Source organism: Trachypithecus francoisi, unplaced genomic scaffold (genome assembly GCF_009764315.1).
Source record: "Trachypithecus francoisi isolate TF-2019V2 unplaced genomic scaffold, Tfra_2.0 Lachesis_group4, whole genome shotgun sequence".
Taxonomy (NCBI): Eukaryota; Metazoa; Chordata; class Mammalia; order Primates; family Cercopithecidae; genus Trachypithecus; species Trachypithecus francoisi.
In genome coordinates, this window is record NW_022681469.1 from 24,826,540 (window position 1) to 24,853,674 (window position 27,135).

The following is a 27,135-nucleotide window of genomic DNA, read 5'->3' on the forward strand; positions in this document are numbered from 1 at the left end:
TGCCAGGTCAACCTATCATTTCACCTCTTGTCTTTATCCCCTCTTCTCTGACCTGCTGCCCTTTTCCTAGTTCAGACCTGCTTTGCATAGTTTTCAGATGATGGCCACAGCTTCTCACCTAGGCTGCTGTTTGGCTCTGTTTCTCCAAGGAGTTGCATCCGAGATTATCTTCCCGTGCAGGTGCTGATCAAGTCACTTCCTGGCCCACAATCTGCTTTGCCATGATCTACATGCTAAGGTCAGCCACCTCAAATCATTTTAGGCCAAGATAGATAGAAATAAATATTAACACAAAACAAGCAAACTCCGCTAGATAAAAATGTAGATGTCTTTTTTTTTTTTTTTAGATGGAGTCTTGCTCTGTCGCCAGGCTGGAGTGCAGTGGCACAATCTTGGCTCACTGTAACCTCCACCTCCTGGGCTCAAGCAATTCTCCTGCCTCAGCCTCTCAAGGTGCCCGCCACCGCGCCCAGCTAATTTTTGTATTTTTAGTAGAGATGAGTTTCGCCATGTTGGCCAGGATGGTCTCGATCTCTTGACCTCGTGATCTACCCCTTCGGTCTTCCAAAGTGCTGGGATTATAGGCATGAGCCACCGTGCCCGGCCCCAAAATTTAGATGTCTTTTTCAGCATTCAAAGCCTCTGTTACTTGGCCACAGTAACCTTCCCACGCTCCTTTACAGACCTTGGTTCCAGTAGAACCAAACTGCTGAATGCTGTCAATATATAAATACATATTCTTACCCCAGTACGCTCATGCTCTTCCTTCCACTTGAGGTTCACCTTCCCATTTCTAAAAATACAGTTCTACAAACCTGTATTCGTTTGCCAGGGCTGCTGTAACCAAGTACCACAAGCTGGGTGACTTAAAACAACAGAAATACATTGTCTCGCAGTTCTGGAGGCGAGGAGTTCAAAATCAGTATGTTGGTAGAGCCTTGCTCCCTCTGAAGGTGCTGGGGAAGGAGCTGTTCTAGGCCTCTCTCCTGACTTCTAATGGTTCCTAGGCTTGTGGCAGCAGAACTCAAGTCTTCACATGGCATCTTCCCATGTATGTGTGTGTCTCCAAATTTCCTCCTGTAGGGAGAAAAAGGTATTTTCCTCACCCATTAACAACATTCATGGCTGAGACCACTATAACAAAAGACATACCAGCAAGAAAAATGCATATGTTTATTTAAGTTTTATGTAACATGGAAGACTTTAGAAATGAAAATCTAGCCGGGCGCGGTGGCTCACGCCTGTAATCCCAGCACTTTGGGAGGCTGAGGCGGGCGGATCACGAGGTCACAGACTCGAGACCAGCCTGACCAACATTGTGAAACCCCGTCTCTACTAAAAATACAAAAATTAGCCGGGCGTGGTAATCCCAGCTACTCAGGAGGCTGAGGCAGGAGAATCGCTTGAACCTGGAAGGCGGAGTTTGCAGTAAGCAGAGATCGCACCGCTGCACTCCAGCCTGGGTGACAGAGTGAGACTCCGTCTCAATAAATAAATAAATAAATAAAGACCCAAAGAACCAGTAAAACCTGTGCAGAAGTGATATGGGAGGGCTGGGTGCAGTGGCTCATGCCTGTAATCCCAGCACTTTGGGAGGTCAAGGCAGGTGGATCACCTGAGGTCAGAAGTTCGAGACCAACCTGGCCAACATGGCAAAACCCTGTATCTATTAAAAATACAAAAATTGGCCAGGCACGGTGGCTCAAGCCTGTAATCCCAGCACTTTGGGAGGCCAAGACGGGCAGATCACGAGGTCAGGAGATCGAGACCATCCTGGCTAACACGGTGAAACCCCATCTCTACTAAAAATACAAAAACTAGCTGGGTGAAGTGGCGGGCGCCTGTAGTCCCAGCTACTCGGGAGGCTGAGGCAGGAGAATGGCGTAAACCCGGGAGGCGGAGCTTGCAGTGAGCTGAGATCAGGCCCCTGCACTCCAGTCTGGGCGACAGAGCGAGACTCCGCCTCAAAAAAAAAAAAAAAAAATACAAAAATTAGCCGGGCGTGGTAATCCCAGCTACTCAGGAGGCTGAGGCAGGAGAATCGCTTGAACCTGGAAGGCGGAGTTTGCAGTAAGCAGAGATCGCACCGCTGCACTCCAGCCTGGGTGACAGAGTGAGACTCCGTCTCAATAAATAAATAAATAAATAAAGACCCAAAGAACCAGTAAAACCTGTGCAGAAGTGATATGGGAGGGCTGGGTGCAGTGGCTCATGCCTGTAATCCCAGCACTTTGGGAGGTCAAGGCAGGTGGATCACCTGAGGTCAGAAGTTCGAGACCAACCTGGCCAACATGGCGAAACCCTGTAACTATTAAAAATACAAAAATTGGCCAGGCGCGGTGGCTCAAGCCTGTAATCCCAGCACTTTGGGAGGCCAAGACGGGCAGATCACGAGGTCAGGAGATCGAGACCATCCTGGCTAACACGGTGAAACCCCATCTCTACTAAAAATACAAAAACTAGCTGGGCGAAGTGGCGGGCGCCTGTAGTCCCAGCTACTCGGGAGGCTGAGGCAGGAGAATGGCGTAAACCCGGGAGGCGGAGCTTGCAGTGAGCTGAGATCAGGCCCCTGCACTCCAGTCTGGGTGACAGAGCGAGACTCCGCCTCAAAAAAAAAAAAAAATACAAAAATTAGCTGGGTGTTGTGGTGGGCACCTGTAATCCCAGCTACTTGGGAGACTGAGGCAGGAGAATCACTTGAATCCAGGAAGTGGAGGTGAGCTGAGATTGCTCCACTGCACTCCAGCCTGGGCGACAAGAGCAAAACTCCATCTCAAAAAAAAAAAAAAGAAGTGTGATGGAAGGAGCAAAGGGAACCGTCTAATGAAAATACACTGGGGGGAGCTAGAAGGCCTGTTTGTTCAGCTCCTTCTTGGTATCCCTGTGTGACTTTCCTTCCCTCTAGGTGTAAGACAGGAGAGCTGTCACATGAGCATCTCCAGGACAGAAGCGAGGGAGGTCAAAGAGTGACCTTCCTAGGTTTTATGGCCTGCTTCAGGGAGAAAGGGTGAGGGGAACGGTGAAAATGACCTTCCTGCTTCTGCTGTTTTCTCAAATGCCAAAGTGCCACAATTTCAGTAGCATGTCCTGAGTCCCATCACCCTTTTTACAAGGACACCACTTATGGGATTAGAGGCTTGCCTTACTCCAGTATGACTTCATCTTAACTAATTACATCTACAATAACCCTAATTGCAAATAAGATCACATTCTGAGGTACTGGAGGTTAAGACTTAAAATACGCATTTTGGGGCAGGACACAGTTCAACTCATAACACCATCCTTTAGGTGAAGCCCAAACACCATCTCCTTCTGGAAACAACCTTGACCCTTTCCCCACCTCCTTACCCCAAGCTTGACATAAACTCTATCCCTCCTTGAATGCCTCTGGCCTAAGAAACTCTTACATCTTTATCATACGTGATGGCACAAAACACTGGCTTTGCATTTGAGTCAGGCATTGTGTTGGACGTGGCTCCAAGCTATTTTCTAAAGGGCTTCTCTTTCTCACACCCATGTCTCATCTCCCTTGGAGGATGGAGGACAAGAAGCATAAACACTTCAGTGAGAGCTCTCGTTGGCCCTGGGAACTGGCTGAATGTGTGTCCCTGCCATGACAGTTGTTCCCAGAACCAGAGGTAGAGTTCTGAAGACAGCTGTGAGGATTTCTTCACTTCCAACTGCTAGAGAGGCAGTACCTCCAACTGCTACCCCTGAAGTACTGATGTTCTCAGCTGTCCCCACCCCTCCACCCCAGCAACTTTCCCATGCAGAGCAGTTAATCTGCTATTTAAGATGCAGACCTAGCTTTCTTTTCACAGCTTGCTCAGCCACATTTTGCAGTTTTGATTAGGAAATAGCACTCCGTGTGCAAGAATTGGGTCGGGTTACACCATTTAATAAAGCTATCATGACTGATGTGAGCACTACTCACAAAAGGGAACAGGAGCCACACAGCTGTACTCTTTGTGGCATGAAACCATGCAGCTTGCACTTGGGTAAGGACCTTTCTGATGTCACCAGGTGAGGGATTAAGTCATAATTATGTAGATCTAAATTACCTTCCAGCAAACCCACTGGTGGTTCTTCATTAACATCACAGCAGGCTTTAATTCCAGCAGAAGACTGATCACCCTTCAGCTGCCCGACATCCAGCCTGAAGAATATGTTTGGAATTAAGCAGAGGTCTTGGTTGAAAAGAACATCGGGTGCTGTTTCTTGGCTTTGGTCTGAGACTTTGTTGGTATGTGTGAATCCTCCTTTTGTGACAGTGCTTGGGATGTGTGTGTGCCAGGTTCTACCCATTTGCCTTCATTGTCTCATGCTCACACACTGGAATCTGAGAATTCAGTAGTTATTAGGGACCTTGGATATCACTGATCATCTGAGTTTTGATCAGAAGGCAGTACTGATCCAAGTCAGATTTCCAGGACCATTTATGACTGAGGTGGCCAGTTGATGCCACCATGAACATCTTGCAGGCCCTGGAAAACTCTTCATGCAATGGACCAGAGCTATAACACTTTAGTGTCTATCCCTAGCGAGGCTGAAATAACCAGGAGAAGGGTCTTATGGATAAATGGGATTTTCTGGGAACTTGGGTGTTTCCCTCCCACATCAACTTGTGGGGGTAGATTTCCAGTCAATGTGTGGGAAGCCTTGGGATTGATTAGTTGATTTTTGTTTTGGGTCACTCAGAGGCTTGTCTCAGCAAGAATAGTCGATAAACCATTTTCTCTTCCGTTTTCCATTAGGGTGAACCAAAGAGAATGCCTCCCAAGTTAGGCAGGATAAAACAACTTTGCTTTAGGGAACTACAAAACAGTCCCTGTGAATAATGAATGGTGAGATTTGCTTTTCTCCATTAGGGAGGGAGCTAGGCATTTCATACCCACCTTCTGGGAACTGCTGCCCACGAACTTTTTTTTTCTATCTGTAACAGGAATACTCTTAAGCTTACCTTAAATTGGGTAACGTTTAGCCCCTGACAAAATCATGGAGGAGATGACCAAGAGCTGGGAGAGACAGTCTGAGACAGTCGATCTCTAACCAGAATTAGATAACAGGCTTAAAAAAAGAATATATTACCCAGTTCCACTCCAGATGTACTAAATCAACATCTCCAATGGTTGGGAGTTGAATTTTCTTCTTTGAACTTCCATAAGCTCAAATTTTTAATTTTAATTGTTGCTACTCTCCTAAGTCTTCCATGTGGTTTCTGATCTCTGTTTTTTAAAATTTGTATATTTTTAATGTGTATATATCATAATTCCATACTACTTCATATTTTTTCTGTAAAAAAAATGGTGGTGGTGGTGGATGTCAAGTTATAAGTCAACTTGAAAACAGAGTTGTGATGGTTAAGATTGAGTGTCAACTTGATTGGATTGAAGGATGCAAGGTATTGTTCCTGGTTGTCTCTGTGAGGGTGTTACAAAAGGAGATTAATATTTGAGTCAGTGGATGGGAGAGGCAGACCCACCCTCAGTCTGGGTGGGCACCATCTAATCAGCTGCCAGCGAGGCTAGAATAAAGCAGGCAGAAGGATGCGGGAGGACTTGATTTGCTGAGTCTTCCAGCCTACATCTTTCTCCCATGCTGAATGCTTCCTGCCCTTGAACATCAGACTCCAAATTCTTCAGCTTTTGGACTCTTGGACTTACACCAGTGGTTTGTCAGGGGTTCTTGGGCCTTTGGCCATGGTCTGAAGGCTGCACTGTTGGCTTCCTGACATCTGAGGTTTTGGGATGGACTCCCTTCCCTGCTCAGCTTGCAGATGGCCTATTGTGGGACTTACACCTTGTGATTGTATGAGTCAATACACCTTAATAAATTCCCCTTCATATATACACCTATATCCTATTAGTTCTGTCCCTTTAGAGAATCCTAACACAAGAGGTCTTCTAAAAAATCCTCTACCCAGTAGAGAAGAAAATCACATTCAACATTGTGATAAATGGCCCTCTATCTTGGATTGAAGTATTTAAGTGAAAAGCAGCACACCACTTTAAAATGTGACTTATTCCATTGTGGGCTAGTCTTCCAACGTAAAGTTCTTCCTTTTAATAAAACTCACTGTGCTTTTGATTTGCCCCTCTCTGATGATTAGTGATGTTGAACATTTTTTCATATATTGTTGTATGTCTCCTTTTGAGAAGTGTCTGTTCATGTCTTTTGCCCACTTTTCAATGTTTTTTTTTGTTTGTTTGTTCAATTATTTAAGTTCCTTATAGATTTTGGAAATTAGACCTTTGTTGGATGCACAGTTTGCAAATATTTTCTCCCATTCTGTGGGTTGCCGGTTCACTCTGTTGATAGTTTCTTTTGCTATGAGGAAACTCTTTAATTAGGTCACACTTGTCACTTTTTGTTTTTATTGGAATTGCTTTTGAAGACTTAGTCATAAATTATTTCCCAGAGTCCATGTCCAAAATGGTGTTTCCTAGGTTTTCTTCTAAGATTCTTAAAGTTTAGGGTCTTACATTTACTTTAATGCCTCTTGGGTTATTTTTTTATAAGGTGAAATGTGGGGGTCCAGTTTCATTTCTCTACATATGGCTATCAAGTTATCCCAGCAAGATTTATTGAATAGGAAGTCTTTTCCCCATTGCTTATTTTTGTCAACTTTGTAGAAGATTAGATGGCCACAGGTGTGCAGCTTTATTTCTGGGTTTTCTATTCTGTTTCATTGGTGTATGCGTTTGTTTTTGAGCCAGTATCATGTAGTTTTCATGACCACAGCCTTACAGTATGATTTGAAGTTGGGTAACGTGATGCCATTAGATGGCCGCAGGTGTGCAGCTTTATTTCTGGGTTCTCTATTCTGTTTCATTGGTGTATGTGTTTGTTTTTGAGCCAGTATCATGTAGTTTTCATGACCGTAGCCTTACAGTATGATTTGAAGTTGGGTAATGTGATGCCTCTGGCTTTGTTCTTTTTGCTTTGGATTGTTTTGGCTACTTGGGCTCTTTTATGGTTCCATATGAATTTTAGAATAGTTTTTTCTAAATCTGTGAAAAATGAAATTGGGAGTTAGATAGGAATAGCAGTGAGTCTGTAGATTGCTTTGGAAAGTATGACCATTTAAATAACATAGATCCTTCTAATCCATGAGCATGGAATATTTTCCCATTAGTTTGTACCATCTATGATTTCTTTTTTGCAGTGTTTTGTAGTCCTCCTTGTAAAGATCTTCTATCTTCTTGGTTATATATATTCCTAGGATTTTTTTTGTTGGTGTTTTGTTTTTGGTGTGGCTATTATAAATGGAATTGTGTTCTGATTTGGCTCTCAGCTTGAATATTGTTGTTGGTGTGTAGAAATTATGTAATTGATTTTTGTACATGGATTTTGTAGCCTGAAACTTTGCTGAAGTCATGTATTAGTTCCAGGAGCTTTTCGGTGGAGTGTTTAGGGTTTTCAAGGTATAGAATCCTATTATCCACAAAGAGAGATAGTTTAACTTTTTCTATTTGGATGCCTTTTATTTCTTTCTCTTGCTTGATTGCTGTGGCTTGGACTTCTAGTACTATCTTGAATAGGAGTAGTGAGAGTAGGCATCCTTGTCTTGTTCCCCTTCTCAAGAGAAATGGTTTTAGCTTTTGCCCATTCAGTATGATGTTTGCTGTAGGTTTGTCATAGATATGTTCCTTTGATGCCTAGTTTGTTGAGGATTTTAATTATGAATGGATGTTGGATTTTATTGAAAGTTTTTTCTGTATTTATTGAGATGATCATATGGTTTTTGTTTTTAATTCTGTCTATGTGGTGAATCACATTTATTGATTTGCATTTAATGATTGGCATTTGAAGATTTTTGCATCTATATTCATCAAGGATCTCGGCCTATAGTTTTCCTTTTTTGTTGTGTCTTTGCCAGGTTTTGTTATCAAAACTGATGCTGGCTTCACAGAATGAGTCAGGGAGGAGTCTCTCCTCCTTGATTTTTTAAAACAGTGTCAGCAGAATTGGTACCAGCTCTTGTTTGTATGTCTGGTAGAATTTGCCTATGAATCCACCCAGTCTGGGACATTTTTTGGTTGGTAGTTTTTAAATTGCTGATTCAATTTCAGAACTCGATATGGGTCTGCTCAGTATTTCAATTTCTTCCTGATTCAGTTTTAGGAGATTGTGTGTTTCCAGGAATTTATCCATTTCCTTCAGATTTTCTAGTCTCTGTGTGTAGAGGTGTTCATAATAGTCTCTTAGGATCTTTTGTATTTCTGTGGAATCAGTTACAATGTCATCTTTGTCATTTCTGATTGTACTTATTTGGATCTTTTCTGTTAACCTAGCTAGCAGATTATTAATCTTGTTCATCCTTTCAAATAACCAACTTTTGGTTTTGTTGATTCTTTGTATGGATTTTTGGGACTCAATTTTTTTCAGTTATGCTCTGATTTTAGTTATTTCTTTTCTTCTGCTAGATCTGAGGTTCATTTGCTCTTATTTTTCTAGTTCCTCTGGGTGTGATGTTAGATTGCTAATTTGAGATCTTTATAACTTTTTGAGGTAGACATTCAGTGTGATAAACTTTCCTCTTAACACTGCTTTTGCTGCATGCCAGAGATTTTGATATGTCGCATCCCTGTTTTCATATATTTCAAATAATTTTATTTCTGTCTTGATTTTGTTGTTTACCCAAAAGTCATCTAGGAGCAAGTCATTTAATTTTCATGTAATTATGTGGTTTTGAAGAATCTTCTTGGTATTGATTTCTATTTTTATTCCACTGTAGTCTGAGAGTATGGTTGGTATAATTTCGAGTTTTAAAAATTTATTGATACTTGCTTTATGAATGAGCGTGTGATCAATCTTGGAGTATGTTCCATATACAGATGAGAAAAATGTATATTCAGTGGTTGATGAGTGGAGTATTCTGCATATATCTAATAGGTCCAATTGGTGAAGAGTTGAGTTTAAGTCCAGGATTTCTTTGTTAGTGTTTTGCATCGATGACCTGTCTAATGCAGTTAGTGGGTTGTTGAAGCCCCCCGCTATTATTGTGTGGCAGTCTAAAATCTTTTTGTAGATCTAGAAGTACTTGTTTCAATAATCTGGGTGCTTCAATGTTGGGTGCATATATATTTAGAATAATTAACTCTTCTTGTTGAATTGGATTATGTAATGCCCTTCTTTGTCCTTTATTCCTATTGTTGGTTTTAACTCTGTTTTATCTGTTATAAGAGGAGTGACCCCCTGCTTTTTGTTTTGTTTTGTTTTCCATTTGCATGGCAGATCTTTCCCCAGTCCTTTACTTTGAGCCTTTGGGCACCATTATGTGTGAGATGGGTCTCTTAAACACAGCACATGGAAGGAAGGGTCTTGTTTTTTTAATCCAACTTGCAACTCTGTGCCTTTTAAGTGGGGCATGTAGACCATTTACATTCAAGGCTAATATTTATGTGCGAGGTTTTGATCCTATGGTGAAGTTGTTAGCTTTTTGCTTTGTAATTTCTATTGTGTTTTTGCTCCATTGGGTCTGTAGTCTATGTACTTAAGTATGTATTTCTGGCAGTAGGTATTGTTCTTTGGTTTCCTTTTTTTTTTTTTTGGAGATGGAGTCTCATTCTGTCACCCAGGCTAGAGTGCAGTGGCGAGATGTTGACTCACTGCAACGTCCACCTCCTGAGTTCAAGCAATTCTGCTGCCTCAGCCTCCCAAGTAGCTGGGATTACAGGCATGTACCACTACACCTGGCTAATATTTGTATTTTTAGTAGAGATGGGGTTTCACCATGTTGGCCAGGTGGCTTCAATGTATATACCTCCCTTCAGGATCTCTTGTAAGGCTAGTATAGTGGTAAAGAATTCTCTTAGCATCTTTGTGTCTGGAAAATATTTTAGTTCTCCTTTGTTTATGAAGATTAGTTTGGTGGAATATGAAATTCTTGTTTGGAATTTCTTTTCTTTGAGAATGCTGAAAATAGGCCCCAAGTCTCTTCTGGCTTATAAGGTTTCTGCTGAGTAGATACAATTATTATGCAGTCCTTTAACTCTTTAGACATGATTTCCTTTAATTCTTTGAAAATATTCATATTGGATGATTAAAAGTATCTGTATAATAAGTACAGTATCTGGATTTCCTCAATTTCTATTGACTCATCTTTTCTTGTGTATGTCTTTTTCTGATTTCTCTGTGCATCTCATAAGTTTTTTTGTTAAAAACTGGACTTTTTTTCTTTAAAATTTTTAATTGAAATATGTTTTATATTATAATATTGACCCTTTTAAAATGTACATATAATTCAGTGGATTTTAGTATATTCACAAGGTTCTGGAAGCATCACCACTAGTTCCAGAACACTTTCATCAACCCAAAAAGAAACCCCATACCTAGTAATTCAAAACTGGACATTTAAAATAATGTAATGTAGTAACTGTGGAAATCAGACCAAGTCACATAACCCTTACTCAAAATGCTTAAGAACAAAGGTGTTTCGGATTTTGGATTTATTTTGGATTTTGGATTATTTGCATATATACAATGAGATATATTGGGGATGGGACCCAAGTCTAAATAAGAAATTCATTTGTGTTTCATATACAGCTGAAGGAAACAAAAATATTCTTCTCTAAAGTACTGGGGATTTTAGTTAAGTCTTATAAAAGGTTTAAACACAGGGGCACACTCTGACCCTGCTCTCTGCCTTTCCCACTTAAAGACAGGCCCCTTTATAATGCTTGCTTATAAACTGAGAGACAGAAGTCAGAAACAGTGCTGCTAGATCATCTAGAGCAGATTTTACTCTTCTCATAAATTCACCTTTCCACATTTTCCTGCCTTTTGGAAGCCTTCTTTGTCTTGTCACTATATAAGATTTATGGGTCTTTGTGAAAATACTGTCAGAGGCATTGAACCAGAGCAACTCCATCTTGAATAAGGGCTGGGTAAAATGAGGCTGGGACCTACTGGGCTGCATTCCCAGATGATTAAGGCATTCTAAGTCACAAGATGAAATAGAAGTTCAGCACAAGATACAGGTCATAAAGACCTTGTTGATAAAATAGGTTGCAGTAAAGAAGCCGACTAAAACCTATCAAAACCAAGATGGCCATGAAGAGTGACCTTTGGTCATTCTCACTGCTACACTCTCAACAGTGCCATGACAGTTTACAAATCCCATGGCAATGACAGGAAGTTCCCCTATATGGTCTAAAAAGGGGAGGCATGAATAATCCAGCCTTGTTTAGCATATCATCAAGAAATAACCATAAAAATAGATAACCAGCAGCCCTTGTGGCTGCTCCGTCTACGGAGTAGCCATTCTTTTATTCCTCTACTTTCTTAACAAACTTGTTTTTGCTTTGCACTGTGGACTCGCCCTGAATTTTTTCTTGCCCAAGATCCAAGAACCCCCTCTTGAGGTCTATATCAGGACCACTTTCCTGTAACATCTTTCTGGCAACCACGAAGGGATGATACTGAAGAGACCCCTAATCCCAACTAAAAATCATCTGCTTGCACCAATTTTGGCTGACTTTGGGTAAGTAGGGTGCATATACCTGGTAAAGAATGGGATTGGGTTAGAGGCTCAACTTAGAGGAGTTAGAGTCTCTCCTAAGACAAAGTGGGTTAGAGGCCCCTCTCGGTAAAGTCCCTTTTGTCTAAGGATGGGTTTGGCACTATGGGATGCTAACTGCTGTTCTCTTTGGATTAATCTGCCTTGCACTCATTGCTGACGGCTGTGGGTGACAGGATTAGGCATGTACAGGATCATAGGACATGGGGAGTGTCTTCTTCCCTAAAAGGGAAAACCTAAGAGCTGATGAAACTGCTGGAAAAGATCCCTTCATGACCAACAAGTGGCTGCCTGAACGTTTGAGCAATGTGTGGATCTTTCTCTGGTCTCCCTGAGCTCTTTGCCTTCCCTACCCTGCCTCGGGCAATGCTTTCTTTCTCTTTCTCTCTCTCTTTCTATGCTAACCAGTTGAATTAATGGTAAGAATCACATTTATCTCCTCTGTAAAGTTATGATTAATGGAAAAAGGATTTGAGAGACTAGTGTTAAGCTGTAGTAAATCTGGTGCGCTTTGTGTGTTTTTCTGTATTGTTCTCTCATAAAGAGGGGTACCTTAGGATAGAGCATGGGCTTTTCAAAATGGCCCAACAAACTGGTCAGCTACAAACTTTGCTGCAGGTCCCTGAAAAAAACTGGATGAAGTTTCCTTCTTGTCTAGTATGTCCTTGGGAGCTTGACCTTGTAACCATGTGGCCATGCTTTCTCTTTTCATAATGGTGGCCTGGGTTCAGGGTCCATTTCCTGGCTTAGAGAATGAGTCCTTTATCTTCTGTCTGTCTGTGTATTTATATGTGTTGTGTGTGTGATTATATATGAAAGAGCTTTGATTAATTGGCTTAAAAATAAGTGCTTAAATCAAATATTTTGTCAAAAAAGTAGAAAGTGTAATGCCTTTTACTTCATGTGACTTTAGTAATCTTTGGAAAATAGAGACTTTTTAAAATTATTGGTAAAATAAAAATATCTTCCAAAATGTAAACATCTGGTCTAAATTATACAGGTCAGATATTAAGTTTACTAAATGCTTTAAGGTCATAAACTGCTTCTTTGACTTTTAAAAATTGTTCAGTTTACCTACTTTGAAGCCCTAGATTCTAGATAAGGCCTGGAGACATGTGGAATTAGCCATACCCCATAGCTATGCAAAGAAGTTTATAAAGAAAAGAGACTTTATACAAGGAAGGATCTTATATGGTAAATTCTTGTCCTAAACTAAAATAACTGGTTGTTTAAAAAAAGGGATGTTTAGGATAAGTCACAAAGTCAAAGTATGTCGTAGATAGTCTGTGTAGGTCACGAAATTCCCATAACAGGGAATTTATGCAAGAAATGTAAAATTTAAAGGTGATTAGGCCTCTTAAATGCTTCATAGAATACTACTGTGATGCTTAACTGTACAACTTGCCTGTTTTACAGCTAGGTAAGGCTTGGGACCTGTGAAGTTAGATGTTGAAAAGAGTCAGGACTTCTCTGCACTTCTGTCTGGGTCCTAGGCTCCACACTAGTACATAATTAAAATGGCTTACTAACCAGGCTTTTCACCAGAAGTAAGAGTTGCTAAGAGTTAATAGTGTAACATGTATTTGAGACTAAAAAACAGTTTTATGTGCAAGGTGTGTAAAGAAAGTGAAATGTGTTTTTGGTAAAAGATTATAAGAAGTCATAGGAATGTGGATTTTCTATGCCTAAAGTGTTAAAGGATTGTTTTAAGTTAGATAAGGTAAAGCTGAAGATTTAAGCAAGTTGTGGAAGGTTTGTGAAAAATTAGTTGTAAAAGAGATTCTGTGTGTGAACATACTGGCTGAAGTTAAAGGGGTATCATTCAGTTTTTCCATAAATTGAACAGTGGAATAAAAGAACAACAAGTTTTTCTTAAAGCAAAAATCTGCTTATAATCTGCTCTTAATAAAAATTTGTAAAGGGTTATACAAGATTTATGAAAATCTTATCTTGTGGTCAAATGGATTAAGATTGGACAGATTTATGTATAAGGTTTTATTAAGAATTGGGTTTAACAGTACACTAATGCAAAGGTAAAATTTGCCTTGTTTGGTATAGTAAAATCATACAAGAAGCACTGACAAATATAATAAAACTTATTGTAGGTTATTAATAATTATAATTGTTACATAAAATCATTGTATGCCACAGAGGCAACCAAACTTCTTTTTCAATCATGTTTTTGGCTGTGGTTGTCCTAAAACATTTTGTCATCCACAAACAACTGTTGTCTTGTTTTAATCCTCTTCAAAAGGTGGTTTATAGTCAGCTATAGAACTCTAACAGGTGTTCTTAAATGCAGGTTTCTGATAATTTGGAAATTATGACATTAGAATAGAAGAAATAACTTTCAGAATTATCATGGAGAACTGAAATGTTCATGAATATCAAACAGAAGAGAAATTAACTGCATGGAGTAAACTAAAAGAAGTCTAAAGTAATCTTTTTAACTTTTTGCTTAAAACGTTGCTGATTCTTTGTTTTGTTTTTCAAAGTCAAGAAAACAAATTTTAAGCTATTTATGGCTTTTATCAATTAGGTAAAGTATACTCCTATGAACCTAATTTAGAGCATATTTGTTTCTCTCTACCTTGTTTCTCCAGAATTTGGAAACTACATGTGAATAATCTTAATTTATGGCAATATAGTTATTTGCATGTTATTTGCAATAAGAATCTGTTTTCTTTTGTAACAGGACACAATTGGAAAAACTAGTTATTTTACCAAGGCTTTGACTGGAATGGTGTGTTTTCCTTTAAGGAATTAAATTTGACTTATAGAGCCAATAAAAGTCCCTTGGGAAAACTGGCATCAGACCTTGTCTACACAGTCCCTGTGCAGGGTTCCTGACATGTCGTAAGTAAAGAACGTCACTTTCTATCAGGCCTAGGAGAGCTAGGTTATCTTGGAACCTCAGGAGGAGAGGAATTTATTCAACTTACAGGTATTTGAGAGTACAGACCCATGGCAGGGCTCAGCTCTAAAAAAGTCTTATCTAAGATTCCTTTTATGGAACAGAGTTCCATCAATGGCAATTTAAAGAGAGCTTATGTGAAAAATAATTATTCTTGCTGCACTTTATACAAATAATCAGGCCAAGTAAAATAAAACAAATCAGTCTTACCATGATTTGTCTTAATAAAAATGGGAAACTGGAGAGAGAAAAATTATGTTTCAAGGACGATGGTACACTTGTTATTAAATTCTAGTCTCATTAGTTGTTTATCAGTTTATTTCCTGCAATTAAGACTGATCCTGCTTATTCCTGTGAACCAACCAGTGATCTCTGGCTGCTGCTCAGAAGAAACAAGAGGCATGGGTAATGTAAAAATCTGGATCAATATTCTAATCCTAGGCACATATTGAAATCATCTAGCAACCCCATATCAGCTTGGTTCCAACAGCTGCCCAGTTCATGGAAAGCCTTCTAATTTAGTTTACTTGGGATAATTTTACTTATTTTGCCTTACTCTTGTGTAATATATTGCTATTGTACTCTTTGTATACGAATAAGGATGAGGTTTACTCAATGTTTTCTTAAATTGAACACTTATTAATATTCCAGATATCACCTTTTGTTGGAACTCAAAAGTTATGAATGGCCCTCATCATACCAATGTTTTCTGATTGAGCTGTTCTCTACCCCAAATATAAGAGACTAATAGTTAGGGGCATGAACATCATTGCCCCTATTCTGCCTGAAGAAGTTACAGAAGATAGATCTTCATTCCTCTGCAAATCTTGAAATTAGGGTTGTCTTTTAAAAGTGGAGGTGGTGGGGAATGTCAGAGGCATTTGAGACAGACCAAATCAATCTCAAATAGGGGCTGGGTGAAATGAGGCTGAGACCTACTGGGATGCATTTCCAGATGGTTAAGGCATTCTAATCATGGGATGAAATAGGAGGTCAGCACAAGATACAGGTCATAAAGACCTTGTTGATAAAACAGTTTGCAGTAAGGAAGCCGGCTAAAATCCGACAAAACCAAGATGGCCATGAAGAGTGACTTCTGGTTGTCTTCACTGCTACACTCCCACCAGTGCCACGACAGTTTACAAATGCCATGGCAACAACAGGAAGTTTCCCTATATGGTCTAAAAAGGGGAGGCATGAATAATCTACCCCTTGTTTAGCATATCATCAATAAATAACCATAAAAATGGGTAACTAGCAGTCCTTGTGACTGTGTTGTCTATGGAGTAGCCAGCCATTCTTTTATTCCTCTACTTTCTTAATAAACTTGCTTTTGCTTTGTACTGTGGACTCACCCTGAACTTTCTCTTGCCCAAGATCCAAGAATCCTCTCTTGGAGTCTGGATCAGGACCCCTCTCTTGTTAACAATACTATTTAAGCAAGGCCCCAGAACCACTGCCTTGAGAGGGAAATACTTCTGAACTGAGGGCTTTCCCTGTGATGGTACAGCATGCATTACTAAACTTCTGGTTTTTCTTCTGTTAATCTTACTTTTGTTTTCAGGAGGGTGTCTCAATTAAGAACTTAGAAAGGAAAAGGAATTATGTTTGCTCCCCTATGTACTTTATGCACAGAGCCTGAAAGTAATTGTTTATAATACTTTGAATAATTTTGTGCATGAAACAAAGTTCTGACTGAGACCTGTCACGTGAGGTCAGCTGTGGAATTTTCTACTCATGGCATCATGTCAGTGCTCAACTTTCAAATTTTGGAACATTTCAAATTTCAGATTTTTATATTATGGATGCTCAACCTGTACCCTCTGTATCCAGGGTTTGTTGTTGCTGTTTTGTTGTTTTTACTGTTTGTTTAGTAACTTTCCTGGACAAATTCTGTAAATAAGTATTTCCTATTATGATTGAAGTCCTACTCAGTTAACTTAGTGGTCGGCTAATAATTGAACAGAGGTTTTCTTAAGTTCTTTGAACTAATAAGTCTCTAGCCTTAGCCAAGGGGTACTGTTAGCTATGTGTTGGGGCACACTTTCAGTGCTCTGGTATGACTTCCTGCTTGCAAGGTCAGTCAGAGGTGAGAAGTTAGGTTCCACTTAGGTCTTTCCTGAGCACACACAGCTCTGCCATGTGTATGGCCTTCCAGATCCCCTGTGATATGCTGGAGCTTTTCAAAGCCCCCTGTGAATATCCCCTTCCCAAGATCTTCCTTTTAAATGTTTTGCCGGGCTCCCATTTGCCCCAACTGGTATTGCAGCCTCAGGCAGCCACATGTTAAATCATTGCTATTGGTTGTTTTTGACAAACACCCTAGGGATAAGTTCTAATCCCCAGATCCCAAGCAATCAAATAATGACAATAACATCCTGTGAATGGAACTTTTCCAGGGAGCTGAAAGACAGGTAAAATAGTGACATTTCTAAGGAGATGTGCTTTTGGGGGAGCTCTAAACCCAGGTTATACCTCCAGTGGCAGTAAGGCTGCTCATATTCATAGCTTTCATAATTGCAGAGCTGCTGTTTTCAAGGTTTCTGCAGAGTGGGAGTGAGGAGTACAGGAATAGTGCAAGTTAGAATGTTACAACATTTTGCTATTCTTACCAAGATTCAGCAGTTTTTCTTGCATTAATGTTCCTTGGGTTTTTTGCAAGCCTTTGGTTAATTGCAGAGTTTTTTAAAAGTTGATTATTATTATTATTATTATTTTTTGGCCACGTATTCTGAAGAGTGGATTTTGGGAAGGTTATTACTTCACCATTCTGGAAGTTTCCAACCTCTCAACCTGACCTAGTGCTGCAATGAACAGTTATGAGGTATTAAAGCAAACTAAACATGGTCTGACAAGGACTCCACACTTCCATATTTGAGTCTTTGTGGATGAACTGTAACCTAACTGGATAGGTAGACAAGATTAAAAACCTAATTTAGGAGTATGCACCCGTAACAATAGCTGAGTCTTGGCCAGTCCCAGCAGCCTTACTTCAACCACCCATATACTGCTGAGTGTTCAAAATGTGTTCAAAAAAGGCAAATGCCCAACTGTAACCAACCCAGCTGTTTTTATGCCTTACTTCCAATTTCTGTATGTCACTTCCCTTTTTTTGTCTACAAATTTGTTCTGACCACCAGGCATCACTGTAGTCTCTCTGCATCTGCTGTGATTCTGAAGGCTGCACAATTCGTGAATCATTCATTACTCAATTAAACTCCTTTAAATTTAATTTGGCTGAAGTTTTTCTTTTAACAGAGGCTTAGCAATGGAATTAAAGGGAATGGGAAGACTGTCCTTTTGGTGAATTTTTTTTTTTTACAGCTGCACCAAATGCTTTTCCAGAAGTTTCCGTCCTTCCCCCCCCCCTTTTTAAATTGAGACAGAGTCTTGCTCTGTCACCCAGGCTAGAGTGCAGTGGCGCGATCTCGGTTCACTGCAAGCTCTGCCTCCCGGGTTCACGCCATTCTCCTGCCTCAGCCTTCTGCGTAGCTGGGACTACAGGCGCCCGCCACCACGCCTGGCTAATTTTTTTGTATTTTTAGTAGAGATGGGGTTTCACTTTGTTAGCCAGGATGATCTCGATCTTCTGACCTCATGATCTGCCCACCTCGGCCTCCCAAAGTGCTGGGATTACAGGCATGAGCCACCTGTCCTCTCTTTGAGCACTTGGAAAACCTATGCCCTTTGTAACCACCTGCCAGCCTTGCAAGGTAGAAAGGTATCTACGTTCAGAGAAACCTTCCTGAGGCCCTCCTGATATAAAGATAATCCAAGGGGAGTCCTGATGTCAGCCTGAGATGAGAGGATCTTCCAGCCTCTTGGGACCTTCTCTCCGATCAGCTTTCTCAGTGAGATTTCCCAGTGCCACTAGTCGCTCTTCTCCTTGACTTGACGGTGCCTCACCAATTTGTAGCTATCTTCTCACTTTTGGCCACCCCTCAGGCACTTTTTGTGTACTTCATGATGCCCTAAGAGATTTTAAACTGTCTATAACACTGGCAAGAGCTATATCTCTTCACTATTGGGAAATAAGGAAGTCTCAATGACTTTCACAAGAATATTCAGGAATTATAACAAAGGTCTGCACGTCTGGCTTAGCTGCCTTCAGAATGGCCAGTTATTGCCGGTGACCAGTGTGATAACTGATCAGTAGAAACTCCACACCCTTGGATGAGTCATGTTGCCAGGCTGATGACATCTCTTTCACAGCAAATGGCCTTCTCGGGAGAGCCAGCTTAGCATCTCAATGGAGCCAGACAGCCTTGGGATTAGAATGATAGCATAAGGGATCCTTTTTGTTTGCTATAATAAGCCTCATTTCCTATGAAGAAAGAAGTGGAGAGATTTTGACTTTGCAAGACACTTCTAGAGAGAAATTGGCCCACACAGTAAGAGGAGCAGAAGGAGAACAACTTGGATGTATGCGTCAGACCTTGCCCCCTTGAAAATCCTGAACCAGAGAGTGTGGCAGATTACAGATGGCTGCAAATTCATTGATATTCCTCCTGTTGAGAGGTTGGATCTATGACTGGCCTATTACATTTTGACCTTTAGCATATGGTCAAAGTGATGCTATGCTAATTTTAGGACTAGCATTTAAAAAGACTGGTCACATCTGTTTTGGTTTTTTTTAGAGCCCTGAGTCACCGTTTAAGAAGTTCAACTACCCTGCTGAAGAGATCACATGGATAGGCTCTAAGACTACAGCCTGAGAGCTGTTCCCACCAAGGTGTCAGGCTTGTGAATGAAGCCATCTTGGATGTTCCAAACTGGCCCAGGTATCAGCTTAGTACCATCAGGTGACTCTAGTTGGTGCCATATGGAACAGAAGAATCACCCAGCTGATCACCCCTCAAATTCCTGACCCATAGTATCATGAGATACAATAACTGTTTTAAGCTACTAAGTCTTGGATTAGTTTGTGTTGCAGAGACAAATAACAAGAACAGGGAGCCAGTTGCCCTTCTGTGAGAGTCTGGCTTAGACATGAGCAAGGAACCAGAGATAGACCCTTACTTTTCTGTAGCTGCATCCAGATGGGACCCATATAACCTCTCTTAGGGTGTCCTGCTGGTGCATCACTGAATGGGGCTCCTAGGTGTCTGCTTAGTACACTAGCTGGTCATACCCTCCCTTTTCCTCTTGGCGAATAGCAGATCTTGTGCTTATGACCAGCAAATATATATATATCTAGAAGGAAAATTGCTGAGTCACGGATATGTAAATTTCTAAACTTTTTTATATACACTGTCAAATTGTATTCCAGAAAGATCACCCTTTTCCAGTTGCTTCCAAAGTCTATGAGAGTGCTTACTTACTGCCCCCTCAGTAACACTGGCTGTTATCAACTGTGTGGTAACTGTGACTTTATATGTAATGTCATCCATTTGCATGACCTTGTCAGAGGCCTTTACCAGAGCAACTCCATCTTGAATATGAGCTGGGTAAAATGAGGCTGAGCATTCCCAGACAGTTAAGGCATTCTAAGTCACAGGATGAGATAGGAGGTCAGCACATGATACAAGTCATAAAGAACTTCCTGATAAAAGAGGTTGCATTAGGCTGGGTGCAGTGGGTCATGCCTATAATCCCTGCATTTTGGGAGGCCGAGGCGGGTGGATCACGAGGTCAGGAGATTGAGACCATCCTGGCCAACATGGTGAAACCCCATCTCTACCAAAAATACAAAAATTAGCTGGGCCTGGTGGCATGTGCCTGTAGTCCGAGCTATTCTGCAGGATGAGGCAGGAGAATCACTTGAACCTGGGAGACGGCGGTTACAGTGAGCAGAGATCATGCCACTGCACTTCAGCCTGGTGACACAGCGAGACTCAGTATCAAACAACAACAACGACAACAATAAAAACTAGGTTGCAGTAAAGAAGCTGGCTAAAACCAACCAAAACCCAGATGGCCATGTGAGTGACCTCAGGTCATCCTCACTGCTACACTCCTATCAGTGCCATGACAGTTTACAAATGCCACGGCAACACCAGGAAGTTACCCTATATGGTATAAAAAAGGGAGGAACCCTCAGTTCCCAGAATTGCCCACCTTTTCCAAGAAAATTCATGAATAATCTACCCCTTGTTTAGCATATACTCAAGAAATAACCAAAAAAATGGTCAACCAGCAGCCCTCAGGGCTGCTGTGCCTATGGAGTAGCCATTCTTTTATTCCTTTACTTTCTTAATAAACTTGCTTTCACTTTACTTTATGGACTCTCCCTGAATTCTTTCTTGCGTGAGATCCAAAAACCCTCTCTTGGGATCTGGATCAGGACCGCTTTCTGGTAACAACCTCAGTTTACTCATCTGTGTATCCAACATGCTTGGTGTAGGGTCTGGAACCAAGTGGGTTCACAACACATATTTTTTTAATGTATAAGGACTCCAAAGGCTGTACAATCTATTCTTTCAGCCCAAAGTCCTGTTGCCTCTACATCTTTCTGTACACGGCCCACAAGTGCCTCAAGTTTATCATCACCTCCTTCACCTCCAACCCTTTACCTCCAAACCTGCTTCTCCCCGTCCTGCCTGGTGTTCCTTATCTCACTGAATAGCAGGCCATCCCCTCAGTTAACCTAGCTAGAAACCGGGGAACCTACCTTTGCTCCTTTACCACTTCCTCTTACCCCTTCCCATTCAACCAATTATCACGTCCTGTCAATTCTGTCATCTTTCACCTATTCATTCATTCTAAAGATATTTATTGACCATCTATTGTGTGCCAGGGATTGTTCTAAGTATCGGAGCTACAGAGAACAAAAGATATAAAAGCCTCTGCCCTCAAAGAGTGTATACTTTAGTTGGGGAAGACAAACAATAATCAAATTAATGATTGAGTTATACAGAATGTCAGATGGCAATAAAAACCATGGAGAAAAATTAAGCAGAGAAAGTATATGGTGTGGGGAAGGGGCTGCTGTTTTATTTATTTATTTATTTATTTATTTATTTATTTAATTTTTTGAGATGGAGTCTCGCTCCGTCACCCAGGCTGGAGTGCAGTGGTGCAATCTCAGCTCACTGCAACTTCCACACCCTGGGCTCAAGTGATTCTCCCACCTCAGCCTCCTGAGCAGCTGGGATTGCAGGCATGTGCCAATAAACCCAGCTAATTTTTGTATTTTTAGTAGAGATGGGGTTTTGCCATGTTGGCCAGCCTGGTCTCAAACCCCTGACCTCAGGTGATTCACCTGCCTCAGCCTCCCAGAGTGCCAGGATTACAGGCGTGAGCTACCACGCACGGCCGGGGCTGCTGTTTTAAATAGGTGGTCGAGAAAGGAATCATTTAGAAGGTAAAATTAAAGCAGAGACCTAAAGGAGGTGAGGAAGCAATCATGCTTTTATTTATGTATTTACAATTTTTTAAAGACAGGGTCTCATTTCTGTTGCCCAGGCTGGAATACAATAGCCTACAATCATAGCTCAATTCAACCTTGAACTTCTGGACTCAAGCAATCCTTCTGCTTCAGCTTCCCAAGTAGCTGAGACTATAGGTGGGTATTACCATGCCTGACTAATTTTTAGATTTTTTTTTTTTAAAGATGGGGTCTTGCTCTGTTGCCAGGGCTAGTCTGGAACTGCTGGGCTCAAGCAATCCTGTGTTGGCCTCCCAAAGGAATGGGATTATGGGCATGAGACATTGCACCTGGCCATTGTGTTTTTAAGTATTTCCTGAATCTGTCCACCTCCCTCCATCTGTATTACTTACTACCACCCTAGTTGAAGCCACTACCATCATTCTCCTTGACCACTGACTAGTCTTCCTGCCTTCTGCCTTCCAATCCATTATCCATCCTCCGGGGTGATATCTGTAAAGTCAAAACTCAATACTACTTACTTGCTTAAAACTCCTTAGTGGTTATACCAGATCCCTCAAGATAAAAAAAAAAAAACTTATTAATATCTCCTACTGGCCATTGAATTATTCTCCAACCTTATCTCTTCAAGTCCCCAGTTGTAGTCACAACTACTTTTAGTCCTTTCAGTAAGCATGGAGCTGAACTTTTAAAAACCTTCTGAAGCTCTTTTTTTTTCTCATTCCATAAAGAAAATAGTGGAATTTTGTTTTTGTTGTAGATTCTTTTTTATTTGGGTTTGAGATGTGTTTTAGAGAACTTGGCTGCCTTTAGAAGAGCCATTCATTCAGAAAGGGCAGGTTTTGTGGCAGGATGAAGCTTTTTAATCAGTAAGATAAGAGCTAATCACGCAGATGAGGAATGTTTACAGCTGAACTAAGGGGCTGCAGCTACATATTATTAATAAGCATGGCCCCAACTATTAACAGCATAAGCTGGAAGGACTCTAGATCTTGGCATGATCAGAGTCCAAGGCTCTGTATCCTTGGAGAGGGAGCCGGTTTGGACTAGCATCAGGGGTTAGGTTTTGCAGGCGAGAGGGTGTTTCTGGTGAATGTGTTTAGCATCCCTTGTGCTCTGAGGCAGGCTGGGACTGCACCCTGGGTCCTGCCTTGCAAATTTGCATTGAAGTTTCCAAGGACATGTGGATGGCTCAGTGCAAACTCATGCCCATAACTAGGAAAGTGATGGTTACTAGATGTCCTATTGTGGAGGACCAGAGGAACTGACACTGCATCTGAAGGGCAGGGCATTTATTAAGGAGGGACAGGATAGCCCAAATTGGGCAGCTCCCTGAGAAATGACATCCTTAAAGACCAGACTCAGGTGCTTCCTTCCAGAACACACTTCCCAGAAGTGGCTGTGGCAAAGTTTTCAAGGACTGCCATCTAAACAGGAATAGTGCTGGAGGGTTGGTTAATCAGCATAAAAGGGGTAAGAAATGAGTGCTGAAATTGTTCAAGACATGTGGTGGGCTGGTAAGACTTTATGGGCTTTAGCAACTTTTTGTGAATGAATTAAAAAAATAAGTAAACCCAGTACTTGATGGCTATGAAACAGCATTCTGGGTCCTCAACCACCCAGAACGCATGCAGAACTCTGTCTCTAGATAAAACTAGAAGGTGGGTCTGATCCTGCTGACAGAATATCGTTGTGCTTGCCTCAGAGGAAACTTTCCAATAAGGTGCTGGACAGAGAATAGGGACAGAGAGTGCTTTCTGAGCAGGCTGGAAGACGATGTTTGTGCTCGCTTGCTAATGAATGTTGTCTGTGGACTGCTTATTTTGTAGCATACTACCTGCTAGCAAAGTTGTGAGGAGGAGCCACATTGCTTCCATCTCTGCTTATGGCAGAAGGCTAATGATGTTTACTGAAGGAATTTGGACAGCAGGAATGTCAAACTGCCCTAGATCAGTCCTCGATGGAGGGTGGGATGTGGGGCGAATGATGTAACTACTCTCACTTCCCTTCTGAACTCTGTAGGGTCTGGAACAGTGTGTAAGCACCTCAGGGGCATCCAGGAAACATGGAAATGAAAATACAAGAAAACGATAACAGTTAATACAACTGCAAGATGCAAGAATTTCTATATCCCCTACGAAAACATTTTAATATTTGCTGTTATCATAGATGATGAATTGCTCTTTAACTGCCAAGAGGCCTAGTACCTTGTGCTCTATTAGTCTCTTAAAGCTAGCTGAGTTAACAGCATTTAAGTGTTATGTTTCCTCATTTTAAGATTGCAACTTCAAATCTCATTCAAAACCATTAGCATTTACATCCATTGGGATATCAGAGAAATACAAGGAACTCTAAGTTGTTGGGGAGGAGGGTAGAAAAATATATTCTTTTCCTGAATCTTTTTCATGTTTTGGTGATTGGGCCTATGTTGTTAGACGGTAAACACTTACTGCTGAGGATGGGTAATAAATGATACTGAAATAGAAAGTTCGTAAGGAAAAAGGGGCTGGTCCAGTGAGATAATTAGACATCAGGATTTTGGAGCAGGGATGTGTGGCATCTTGTAGGGGTTTTAAGCTTCAATAACAGCTAATTATTATGGAGAGCAGATTTATAATATCTATCTATAATATTATACATAGTTAACTATTATAGTTTTATTCTGTTTGTTGGATTTACACAGAGGCTTTCCTATGAATACTCAGAGACACTGAATTAAGACCTATGTATTTGAGCTCACTAATACTATAGGAGTTCAAATAAAGGAAAAAGGTGGATAAAGCAAAAGACACAAATAAACTGGGGGGATCCAGGGTTGATTGTTGTGATGGTTGAGGCAGGAAATTAAAGAAAAATAATTAAAAAGAAAGAGAAATAAGTTTTCCTGTATTAGTCTGACTTACCCCAGAGGCAGCAACAGGCACAGCCCAGACCCAGGAAAAGTCTTGGTAATATTATGTAATGTGCTCTGGAGACTCTCCCAGCACTCCTTCAACATAAGGAGAAGAAAAACAAATTTTCCTTTGTTTTATGGAATGAGTTGATAGATTCCTATTCTCTGTAACTAGTGACTTCAATATCTAAGAAGTACAACGAAGGTCACGAGAAGCCTGAGTAGGCCTGAACTACAGCTGCCTGGGCACCAGAATGAAGTATAGGATAAGTCTGTTCCCAGACAAACCTAGGGAATGGACATCTAGGTTGCTTGGCAACAATCCTGTCTTTGTCCTGCCTCTGTATCCCTGCATTCATGGCACTGTGAGCTTGCTTCAAGCTAGCCCATCCCCTTTTGTGAAGTGTATATAAAAGTCAGGTGCAGTCTTTGTTCCAAGTCCAGTTTTTTGGAGATGAGTCAGCTGGGCCTGAGTGCACTCAATAAAGATTCTCCTGTTTCAACCCGAGGTCTCTCTCCTCCTCCTGAATCCTGCAACAAGGGTTAGTTTTATATGCCAACTTGACTGAGCTAAGGGATGCCCAGATTGCTGGTAATAAATTATTTCTGGGTCTGTCTGTGAGGGTGTTTCTGGAAGGGCTTAGCATTTGAAGCAGTAGGCTGTGTAAAGATCTGTCCTCACCAATGTGGGTAAGCATCATCCAACTTGTTGAAGGCTCTGTTAGAATAAAAAGGTGGAGCAGGGACAAGTCTTTCCCTCTTTCTTTGAGTTGGGACATCCATATTCTTCTGCCTGTAAACATTGGAGCTCTTGGTTCTTGAGCCTTTGTATTCTGAGACGTAGAGCAGTCCCCCACTTTCAACTCCCCAGTGGAGAGTTATACCACTGGCTCTACTAGTTTTCAGGCCTCCAGACCTGGGCTGAATTACACCACCAGCTTTCCTGATTCTCCAGCTTGCAGATGGCAGATTATGGAACTTCTCAGTCTCCATAATCATGTGAGCCAACTCCCATAATAATTCTGTCTCCTTGTCTCTCTCTCTGTCTTGCTCTGCTCTCTCTTTTATACACACACACACACATATGCAGGTCTTCAACTTATGATGTGTTTAACAGGATGTAAGTCAAGGAGTGTTATTGAATGAGTATTGCTTCTGAACCATTGTAAAGCCAAAAAAATTTTACATCAAAACATTGTAAGTCATGGATCATCTGTATATGTAATTCTAGGGGTGCAAAGATTCCATGTATCTGCTGAGTTCTAACAAGGTAAGAACAAAACAGTCAAGAATATTTGTTGTTCTTCATTTATTGTTTGAGATATACATGTATATGTATATATATAAAATTATAGACAATAGTTTTTTCTGTTTATATGTTAGATATATATTTATATATTTTTGTTTATATGTTGGATATATATATCTTAAAGATACATATATATATATCCTATTGGTTCTATTTCTCTGGAAAACCCTGGCTAATACACTCCTTGAGTGAACAACACATACTTGTTGCTTCTGTCTTTAGGACAGACATGTACTGACTGAGGACTTGTTGGGAAAGCGCTATCTTTTCTCCCCCTTCAGCCTCTAAATTTGGCTCTTATTCTCAATCCTCCACTCAACTAGTTCTCTTTCAAGTCAAAATTTCATCCCTCATTAAAATTCCCTTGCTCTTTCTGGTCTCCTCATCATGATCAGCCTCTTTGTTGTGTGTATCAGTCAGGATAGGCAGGGTTATGCTGCAGTAACAAACAATCTCAAAATGTCAATGGCTTTAAACAACAAAGATGTATTCCTTACTTACCTCATGTGTCCACTGCAGGTCAGCTGGGGCTCTGGTCTGTATCTTCCTCCCTCTGGAACCCTAGCTGAGTGAGTGGTCACTATCTGGAACATTGCTGGTCATTGTGACAGAGGGGGCACTGAGCTCTGGAGGGTTTCACACAGGTAATTAAATGGCTTTGGTTGGGAAGTGACACCCTTCTACTCATAACTTGTTGGCCAAATAATCACATGGTACCACCCAAACACAGAAGGGCCTTGATATGGTTTGGCTGTGTCCTCACCCAAATCTCATCTTGAATTGTAGCCCCCATAATTCCCACATGTGGTGGGAAGGACCCAGTAGGAGATGACTGAATCATGGGGGCAGTTTCCCCCACAATGCTCTGCGGTAGTGAATAAGTCTCATGAGATCTGATGGTTTTATAAGGAGTTTCCCCTTTCACTTGGCTCTCATTCTGTCTTACCTGCTGCCATCTAAGACATGCCTTTTGCCTTCCACCATGATTGTGAGGCCTCTCCAGCCACGTGGAACTGTGAGTCCATTAAACCTCTTTTTCTTTATAAACTACTCAGTCTTGGGTATGTCTTTATCAGCAGTGTGAAAATGGACTAATACAGGCTCAGAAATGCAATCCTACTATATTCCTGGAAGAGGAAGAGCAAGATATATTGAGAACCTAATGAAAACC

The 27,135-nt window shown here is 41.0% G+C and overlaps 1 long non-coding RNA gene across 1 annotated transcript; it reads right to left on the reverse strand.

The window, feature by feature from the left end:
- Positions 1 to 545: 545 nt before the first annotated feature.
- LOC117072983 lies at positions 546 to 26,742 on the reverse strand. The gene is made up of 3 exons (XR_004433042.1): positions 26,466 to 26,742; positions 24,666 to 24,751; positions 546 to 1,077 (listed from the first exon to the last, which is right to left on the reverse strand). It is a non-coding gene; the product is annotated as an uncharacterized LOC117072983 (long non-coding RNA).
- Positions 26,743 to 27,135: the final 393 nt, after the last annotated feature.